At 40.2% G+C, this 10354-nt stretch overlaps 1 pseudogene; it reads left to right on the top strand.

The window, feature by feature from the left end:
- The first annotated feature begins 3935 nt into the window (after positions 1-3935).
- On the top strand, positions 3936-9375 carry LOC101331329 (tyrosine--tRNA ligase, mitochondrial pseudogene; annotated as a pseudogene).
- Positions 9376-10354: the final 979 nt, after the last annotated feature.

Raw genomic sequence — 10354 nt, 5'->3', positions numbered from 1 at the left:
AACTTCAATATGAACTAAAACCTAACTACTAAACCTTATGTGTCTTTTCAGCAGCCCTTTTTTATTCACTTAACTGGCATTTATTAAATTAGGTATTGTAGAGAAAGTGACATAGTCCTAGTTAATTACAGAGACTTTAGAGTCAGAGAAGGCTAAAATTCCAGCTTTGTCATTTACAAGCTGTTTAGCCTTGAGGAAGTTACTTATCTTCTCTAAGCGTTAACTACCTCATCTATAAAATGAGGATTAAAAAGATGCATAATTCAGAGGACTGTTTTGATAATTAAAGAAAATACTGCAGACAAAATACTTAGTTCAGTGCCCAGGTCATAGTAAATATTCAGGAAATGGCAACTTCTCTAATTGTGGTAAATATGCCATGGCCTCTGCCCTCGAGGACCATAGATTTAAAGAGGGAAGGTTAGATGTATATCAAATGACTGTAATAAATAACTGAAAAAGGCATTGTGAGAGTTGAGAGTAAAGAGTCATAAATTCAGTCTAGTGAGATCATGGGTATCATTGTGAAGGAGGACACATTTTATGAGGGCCTTGAGGAATTGGCTTCTGTAGATTCAGTGACGGGGCACCCCAAGGAGAGGCATGAGCAAAGCTGGAGGCAGGAAAATACTAAGCTTGGTGGATAAACAAAGAGAACTGAGATTGACTCAAACATAAGCTCTATGCAGGAATGCAGTGGAGACCAGACTATATGTTAGAGACTTGAATGTACACCTAAGGAATCGTTTCTTTACTTAGAGGATAATATAGAACCTTTGAAGATTTTTAAGAGAGGAGTCATAGGAATGAGACTGAACTATTACGATGTAAATGTAAAGTGTTGGGGAAAAGGAAAAGGAAAAGTACAACAATTATGTGGGCCAATTAAAGAGAATGTATGGAAGTCAAATTGAGCAATAAGGGTGCTTGAGCAAAGCAGAGCAGTGGGAGGGTAATGCAGAGAAAGGGACTATCTCTGAGGGTGATAGACACATAAACTAGACAGGAGTTGGCAAATATCAGGCAAAAGAGACAAGGAAGAAGAAAGAATAAAAGATGACTGAAATTTCAAGTCTGAGTTGTGAGGACAGCAGAGGAATTTTCAAAAGACAGCAATCAGAAAAAAAGACCAGCTTTGCAGAGCGCATGATGAGCTCTCTTGACATACTGCATTTGAAACCAGACGGCTATGTAGAGGTGCTAAAAGAACAATCAGAACCGTGTGACTGCAACTTAGGAAAGACTAAATCATGGGGTAACTGATTTGAATCATCACAAGGCAGAGAAGTGAAGTATCCTTTGCTGAATGAAAACGCTGAGGTAGAAAGAGAGAAGAACCAGGAACAAAACTGCTTGCAGGAAGGGGAAAAGAGTCACAGAAAAGACAGGGAAAGAAACCAGAATGTTAAAGCATCACAAACCCAAATAAGAAGTTACAAGGAAAATGGAAGGTCATCACAGCAAAATGGTACAGAGCAATCAATGATAAAAATTAGTAAGACCAATATTAACACTAAAAATAAGAATTCATTGGTGCATTCACTTTGCAAATACTTTCCCAGTTTCTCATGATATCAAACACAGAGATACTATATGAACCAGCAATTCTACCCCTAGGTATCTACCCAGAGAGAAATGAAGACATATGTCCGCACAAAGACTTGTACACAAATGTTCATAGTAGCATTATTCATGATAGGCAAAAATGGAACAACCCAAATGTCCATCAACTTATTAATGGATAAACAAAATACCGTTTATCCATACAATGCAATATTATTTGGCAATAAAAAGGAATAAAACACAGGACTAGCTAAAATAGGGATGAACCTTGAAAACATTACGCTAAATGAAAGAAGTTAGTCATGAAAGACTACATACTGCATTATTCCATTTATATGAAATGTCCAGTATAGGCAAATCCACAGAAATAGAAAGTAGATTAATATTTGCCTAGGGACAGTGGAGATTGAACAGAATGGGGAGGGACTGCTAATGGGTATAAGGTTGTTTCCCAGGGTTATAAAAATATTCTAAGGTTATAACTTGATGACTGGACAACTATGTAGATATACTTAAACCACTGAATTGTACACTTACGTTGGCTGAATTTTATAGTGTATAGATCAAATCCCAATAAGTCTGTTTTAAAAGGAAGAAGAATCCACTGGTTAAGTTTAAAAAAATCAATTTCTGCAAACTGATAGAATTCAAAGGCATAAAAGCTTCCGATATGAATCACATTTAAAGTTTATCAGTGAGGTATGACCATAAGATAAATCAAATGAAATCTTAAATATGACTCTAAGATGATTCTGAGTGTCTCTGCTAATGAAATTCTGGGAATCCATTAATGTTCTCCCTGGAGGAGAGTAAAAAAGAAAGGTGCGGGTGTGACTGCAATTGCTGAGACCTGATTTCAACTTATTTACACGACTTCAAGATAATAACCCATAGATTTTTGGGAAAAGGCTAAGACTTAGTTATGACAACTCAAGTCACTGGGAACACCTTTCATCCCCAACAGACCCTTCATCAGACATCAACGGGTCCATAGTAAAGCCACTGAGAGGACACCTGGCACAGTCTTACTGTGGTGGTGACATCAAGGGCATCAACCAAAGGTTATATGTGTGGGATGCTGGAATATTATCGGATGTTATACAACTGATCAGCACCCTGGGGCATTTGGTTGGGTCTCGCAGTCTCAGCACTAAAAGTATTCAGTTATCACAAGACAGAAATGAATATGCCTGAGTACAAAAGGAATATTAATACTAATTGAATAACTTATGTATTATATTAATGACTCAAAATTTTCAGGAAAAGAATATTAAGATTAAACAAAATGTGACATTGTAATAAATGTATATACTCGAAGCAATAAAAATCCTAAATATTAACAAAATACCTCAAAGAAATAGTATAGGCTCTACTAGAGAAATAATTTCTCTTTCAAATACCATGTTTTCAGTTCTTAAAATATGGATGAGTGAATAAAAGGAGTAAATGATAAGTATTCTTATGTGTGAATAAATTAATAGATAACGCATTCTTACTAAATTCCCTGACTCCAAACCACCTGGACTTATTAAAGAAACAAGTGGTTTAGGCTATTGTTTGCTTCAACACTGAACAGTGACCCAACTGATTAATGCTTGTGGAAAACCTACCCTTAAGCAGCTTTTATAAAATGAATTAGTGCTTCTGAAATTATAGAACATATACTTCAGCACCTCAGAAAACTTCTGATGGCTAATCAATGGTTAAATACCATTCTATTTCCAATCTTCTGAGCTATCTCATTAATATAATGAAACTGAGACACCACAGCTTCAGGGCCTACATCCCCTGTGATTCTAAGATTAATGTATAGAGCACAGCCCTTCAGAACAAGGAGCGTAGAGCAGGAACGTACTGCCATTTATCAGCTCAATGGATTGATAATGAATTCAATTCAACACTTTTTTGAATGCCTACTATGTGCCAGACACAGGATTGTTCTAAAGGATACAGAAAAATGTAAATCATAAAGACTCTATTCAATATAGTGAGTGGGTTAGATTTAAAAGATAAATTTAACTTTGAGTAATATAAATACTAAAAGAGGACTAAAATAAAATGTACTTTCAAATTTTAAAGTAAGAAACACGTTTGAAAAATCAGGAAAGCTTTCAATCAGAAAATTATCTTTGACAGAAGATTAGAATAATACCATCTTTTAAGAATTTGTGTGACAAGGATATCACATCTATTTTCTCATTTAATCCTAGAAATAACACTCTGAGGGAGGTATGAAAATCTCCATTTTACAAATGAGAAAACCAAAGTTCCAAGACATTACTGAATTTCTCAAGTTCACGCGTGGTCAATAAATAGAATCTGAGTTCAAACCCAAATCTATCTAGTTCCCAAGGTTTAACCAGGTCGGTATCATGGCCTTAAAAACACAGGAAGTTGAAACAAGCAGAACTGTTGTCAAATTTCCTCAGATGTGGAGGATTAAAGTGCAAAGGTATATGAACCAAAGACCATGTCAGTAATCCACACAAGCACAGTAGGAGAGAATATTTGAGTGCTCAAGGACGAAAGAGAGCTTTGAATGCCACTTTGGACCTTTTTGGTGAAAAATGCAAAACCACTGAAGACTTTTAAAAAGGGAGTAAAATCATCAGAACTCTTATTCTAAAAGACTGTCCAGATAACAGTCTATAGAAAAGATTATACGTTGAACCATAATATCCATAAAGAACACCCACTCCCCAATTAAAATTATTAGTGGTAATTAGAAGCAGATTGTTTATTGAAAATGTTGACTACGGGTAAAAAGAGGAAGTTTGGAAAGCGTTTGACGTGAATGAGCATTTTATCGAGTGAAACTCTGAGAGATAAGAAGGTGTTAAGAAATATTTATAAAATTCTGCCAGACTCACTGTTTTGTGGTGATTATCCATCCTGGACTCTGAAGTGCCAATAATTTCTCTGTCCACATCAAGATATTTTTCTCTCCAAGTGATGCTGTTGTGTTGAAGGACACATTTTCTTTGAATAGTTTCAATGGACACTTTATAATATATTCATTGCAGATTTTAGATCTATTAAGCATATTTTTCTCATTTCATCTTCAGTTCATTGTTCATAATCCATTATTTGTTGAAAACTTTCCACACTAGGGATTGTGTTGAGTCCTGGGGACAGGAAGAAAAATAACAAAGGTTATACAGCATACCAAGGGACATAGACATGTAAACAAAGCATGACAGTATGTTGTATTATGAGTGTATACTAGACACATAGAAAAATCTCTATATATATCCATCAGGATCTCACTATAACCATTTCAAATATTTATAACAGAGAAAATGTAAGTAGCCGGCTACTCAGAAGAGGCAGGATCTGAGCAGCTAAAGAGTGAACAATAAGATAACCTAGAGATTTTCTAAAGCAGACGGCCTCTACCAATCATAGATGGGAGAAACAAGGAGAGGAAGTGATTGTAGTGGGTTGAATGGTAGGCCTCCCCCCAAATATGTCCACATCCTAATACCTGGAGCCAGTGAATATTAACTTATTTGGAAAAAAGGTCTTTGCAGATGTAATTAAAGATCCTGAGATGAGAGTATCTTGAACTAATCAGGTGGACCCTAAATCCAAAAAAATTTTCTTCCAAGAGACAAGAGTAGAAGATGCAGAAAGAGAAGAGAAGAAGACCATGTAAAGACAGAGGCATAGATTGGAGTAATGCTGCCATAAGCCAAGGAGCACCTGGAACCACCAGAAGCTGGAAGAGACAAGGAAGAATTCTCTTCAAGAACTGTTGGAAGGAGCTTATCCCTACTGAAACCTTAATTTCAGACTTTTGGCCACCAGAACTGGGAGAGAATACATTTCTATTGTTGGGAATCACCAAATTTGTAGTAATTTGTTACAGCAGCCCCAGGAAACTAATACCATGTTGTTACCAAAGCTACGGTTCCCCACTTGGAACTGGAGCGGAAGCAAGCATGTCCAGAGGGAGGAATCTCTGAAGGAACATACTCACTACTAGAAAAGTCACTCAATGAAGGGAGGGAAGGGAAGAGCCCATCCCCCATCTCCTGCCAGTGATGCCAGCCACAAGCTTCAGCTGCTATACAGGAGCTTGGAGAATGCAGCCTGGAAAAGCCAGTCCCCCACCACGCAGAGAAGAACCAGCAAGGACAAAGAATATTTCTAAGAGCCACAGTGTCAGCACCAGTATGCTATGGGAGCACAATGGATAAGTAAAGCTTGCTATATCAAGGCATTTTCAGAGAAGGTGAAATTTAAGCTTAATCAAGATGAATGATTAGAAATTCATCAGGCAGTGGAGGAAAGGTATTGAATGGGAAGAAAAAACATGTGCAAAATGAAGTTCAGAACCCTATGCAGTCTTCCTGTCCTCCACTTTTGTCCTGGTCCTCCATGTGGAAAACAAATATGGACTGAGTCTAATTGTTAGGGGCAGGCCATGTAATTAGTCTGGGGTCTAATCTGAAGACTTAGCCATTTTAGTTTCAGGACAGAGAGAGAACAGGAAATCCCACTGGGGAATCCAAGCTCGAGTCATACACTCCAAATCAGTTTTAACAGAGAGGGCTGGGTTAAGTCCTGTGGCAAGGCTGTGTTAGGTAATAGCTGATCCACAGTAGAAGAGTATTTTGATTCCTATTTGGTTTTCCACCTTGTGTATATATCTTATACATCGCGTATAGGGAACCCCAGTGGAGATGAAGTGAGGAGTAAGATTTTCAATCCTCTGCCCTATTCCCCAAAAGAGAGGTTAGTTCTTAGTTCATTTGATCCATTTATATGTAAATGTTCATTACTCAGTTGACGTACGTTTCTAAAATTTAAAATAAGTATGGGCACGAGACAGAGGTTTGGAAATATTCAGATAGGAATTTAAAACAAGGCATTGGATGATACCATCTAGGTAGAAGGTAGATGAGGACTTAGACAGGGCTCTAGGGAACCTCCCAGTGAGAGACATATTGCTGTTGCTCTTGAGATATTCTACCACTATTCATTGGACACCTGCAACTACGTGGGCCCTCTCCCCTTACCTTAGGCCTGAGCCAAAGTTATTAACAGAAGCTTAACTTTAAACCATTAGATAACCCTTTACTGCAGTATCTATTCTACAGGGTACTGGAAGAGATTGGTCATAAAATGACACTGCAAAGCCATTGCAGCTCGGTAACCTTTTTTTTAGTCACCAATTCTACCTGGATTTCAACGAGAGATGAAGAAAAAAGGTGCAATTATCTCCCTTAATTTACACTTCCTGAAAATATAACTCAATCTTTAAAGCCTGCACTCTTTTATTTCTTGCTTATTTGATCCTTTAAATCCTGTTCAAACGAAAATATAGTGATATTTTCTTATTTTAGCTCTCTTCTGAAGCGACCTTGAAAGGCTAAAGAAGATCTTACAGTACTTTCTTTTCTTGGGGTCTTGGTAAAAGAGGATGAAAATGCTGACTTGTCAGCTAAACAGCATCGGATGGTTACAAATGAATGCAGCCCTTCTCAGGGGACAAGACTGTATCCAGGCAGAGGCTGGCAGCCCTACAGCACTGCACATAAATGAGTGATGCACTGCAGATAAAATGGGAATCAACCTGTTTTCTGGGCAGCAAGCCCGTTCAAGGAAGAAATTGTGCTCTTTCCTGGAAGCGCGCCATCCTCCTTGTCTGCATTCCCCAAATGCCTTTCATTTCTTTAAGAAAATATCAAATAAAGGACTGGCCTCAACGAAGAAGCCACTGTCCTACAGCAGGGTACTTTGACCTCTCCAAGCAGTTATCAAACTGCATTTTCTGAAGACAGAATCAGCTCCAACGATTTAGACATATTGGGAATGTTTGTTTCTTTACTGATTCATTTCAAAAGATGTTTATAAAACATCCCAAGTAAATCTGACTGAGAACATTTATGTCTATTTTCTAGCATTTGGAATGTTGATGGTAGCTTTAAAATCTGTGATTCTGTAATAACGAAGATCTTAAAGACAAAAAAGGTTTTAGAGCACTTTGAGTCTAGTGACGTAATCTATCCCTACCAGGAAATTTCCTTTACAGCATTCCAGGAGGTATTTTCCTTTGCAGCGTTCCTGGAAAATTCTGCTTTGTCCAGGGACAGGAAGCCTACCCACTATAAGACAGCTCATCTCTTTGATTCAAAGTTCTAACTAACAGAGTTCCTCCTGATAGGAAGCCAACATGTACATGACCTATCTTCCCCCATCCTGCCACTCTGTTGAATCCTACCTGCTCTTCTACAGGAGCGTGTTCACAAATTCCAAGGCTGCTTCTGATTGGCTGCCACCAAAATGGTGGCGCCCATGTTGCGGTCCTTTTCCTTAGGCAGGTGGTCTGGAGCCCCAGGCCCTTCAGGGGTCTTGCGCCTGGGGCTGCGTGAGGCTCACTCCGGCGCTCAGGGGTGGCCGGCGGTGCAGGAGTCCGGGGGTCTGTTCAAGAAGTTCTCCCCCGGGCTTCCCTGGTGGCGCAGTGGTTGAGAGTCCGCCTGCCAATGCAGGGGCCACGGGTTCCTGCCCCGGTCCGGGAAGCTCCCACACGCCGCGGAGCGGCTGGGCCCGTGAGCCATGGCCGCCGAGCCTGCGCGTCCGGAGCCTGTGCTCCGCAACGGGAGAGGCCGCAACAGTGAGAGGCCCGCGTACCACAAAAAAAAAAAAAGTTCTCCCCCAAAAGGGGTATGAAGATAGAATTGCCAGAGCTCTTCCACTGTGGCAAGGCGGGAAGCTTTCTCCAGACCATCTACTGTTGCCTCATCCCACGGCCGACTTGTTGCCTCTTGTGGGCCGTCCGCTGGCGCAGCTGCGCCCCTTTACCTACAAAGCGATTGCGCAGGCGGGAGGGGCCATTGCGCCTGCGCAGAGGCCTCCAGCAGCTGATCAGCATTTCTTTGCTGACGAGCCGACCGGCAGCTTCACAGCGCAGTACTCCATACCCTTCCGAGCAGCTGTGGGCGGACGCTTGCGCATGAGCATCCAGACTCGTTGGCACTAGAGCCCTGAGATCATGAGGTCGAAAGAGTTCTTCTTATACTGAATGCTCCAGGCCTATGAACGAGTTCTTCTTATACTGAAGGCTCCAGGCCTATAACTTCTACTACCTGTTCCAGCGTTATGGCTGTTGATCCGGCTGGGTGGATCTGATGAGCTAAGCAATCTCATGTCCGGGTATGATTTCATCCACAAGATGACTGGAGAAGACGTATTTGGAATCACTGTTCCCCTAATTACAAGTGGATCAAAACCATGAAAGTCATCTGACAGTGCTGTTTGGCTACACAGAGTTAAGATACCTCCCTTTGAATTGTATCAGTTGTCAGGCAGCAAGATGATTCAATAGAAAGGTACCAAAAGCTCTTCACTTTTCCACCCCTTCCAGAGATTAATGACATAATGCAGCAGCATGTCACAGAGCCAGAAAATCGGCGTCCTCAGAAACGACTTGCTGCAGAAGTAACAAAGTTTGTTCGTGGACCAGAAGGGCTGGATTCTGTGAAACAGTATACACAAGCCCTTTGCCATAGTAGGATAAAGGCACTGGAGGTTACGTCTGATCAAGAGTTAAAAGAGTTGTTTAAAGAAGCTTCATTTTCTGAAGTAGTTCTTAACCTTGCAACGTGTCCTAAATATAAGCTGCAAAACAAATGCCATTCCGCATGGTCCACGAGGGTACTGGCTAACAGAAGGTGGAGTTGGTATTAATCAGAGATAAGCAACAAATCCTGAGAGTGCTAGTTGTTGGAACACATATACTTGAGAATGGACTTTCATTCTTAATAATGGAAAAGGAATTTCTACACTATAAAACGGCTTCAGCTATGAGGAGAAACCCTGGTGGTTCAAACATCCATCATTCATTCTCAAGATATAAGAAGGAACTTATACGTTTGCTTATGCTAATCAGAACAACAAAGAATGGAGTATACTCTAGGCTTCACACTGTAAGTAATTTCATTTTTTTATAAGGGCATTTTTAAAAATTTATTTATTTATTTTTGGCTGTGTTGGGTCTTCGTTTCTGTGCGAGGGCTTTCTCTAGCTGCGGCGAGCGGGTGCCACTCTTCATCACGGCGCGCGGGCCTCTCACTATCGCGGCCTCTCTTGTTGTGGAGCACAAGCTCCAGATGCGCAGGCTCAGTAGTTGTGGCTCACAGGCCCAGTTGCTGCGCGGCATGTGGGATCCTCCCAGACCAGGGCTCGAACCCGTGTCCCCTGCATTGGCAGGCAGACTCTCAGCCACTGCTCCACCAGGGAAGCCCAGTAATTTCATTTTTTATGTAAGCTGGTTTATACATAAGGTGTTTGTGTGATGATGAAATATTTTATTTCCTGATCTGCAAACACCAACGACCATGATTTCCTGGGTTAATCTTTTTTTAAAATTATACTTTATGAAAAAATTAAATTATGTCTTTTTTATCCTAAAAAAAAACCCCCAATGCTTCTCATTTTACAGAAGCACAGCATCCATACTTACACATGTATTATGAAGGATGTGCCTGCAGTGAAACTGACCAGTACAGCACCCTGCTTACAGTACTGCACTTGTGCAATAAATGTTAGCATCTCTTTGATAATAAACTCTGAAATTTGAGTAGCACTTGATAATTTCAAGGGACTTTTTGACATACTCTCTTAATTAAATAACTCCACAAAGTGAGGAGGAGGGTGTTATGATCTTCATTTCTCAGTTGAGGATATCTGTTCATTCCACAAATATGTATGACATGTGCCATACACTGTTCTAAGCATTCAGATTGACACTGAGAAAGCAAGACATCTGTTCAAGCTCATGCAGATT

Source organism: Tursiops truncatus, chromosome 6 (genome assembly GCF_011762595.2).
Source record: "Tursiops truncatus isolate mTurTru1 chromosome 6, mTurTru1.mat.Y, whole genome shotgun sequence".
Classification (NCBI taxonomy): Eukaryota; Metazoa; Chordata; class Mammalia; order Artiodactyla; family Delphinidae; genus Tursiops; species Tursiops truncatus.
This window is presented reverse-complemented; position numbering and strand designations above follow the sequence as displayed.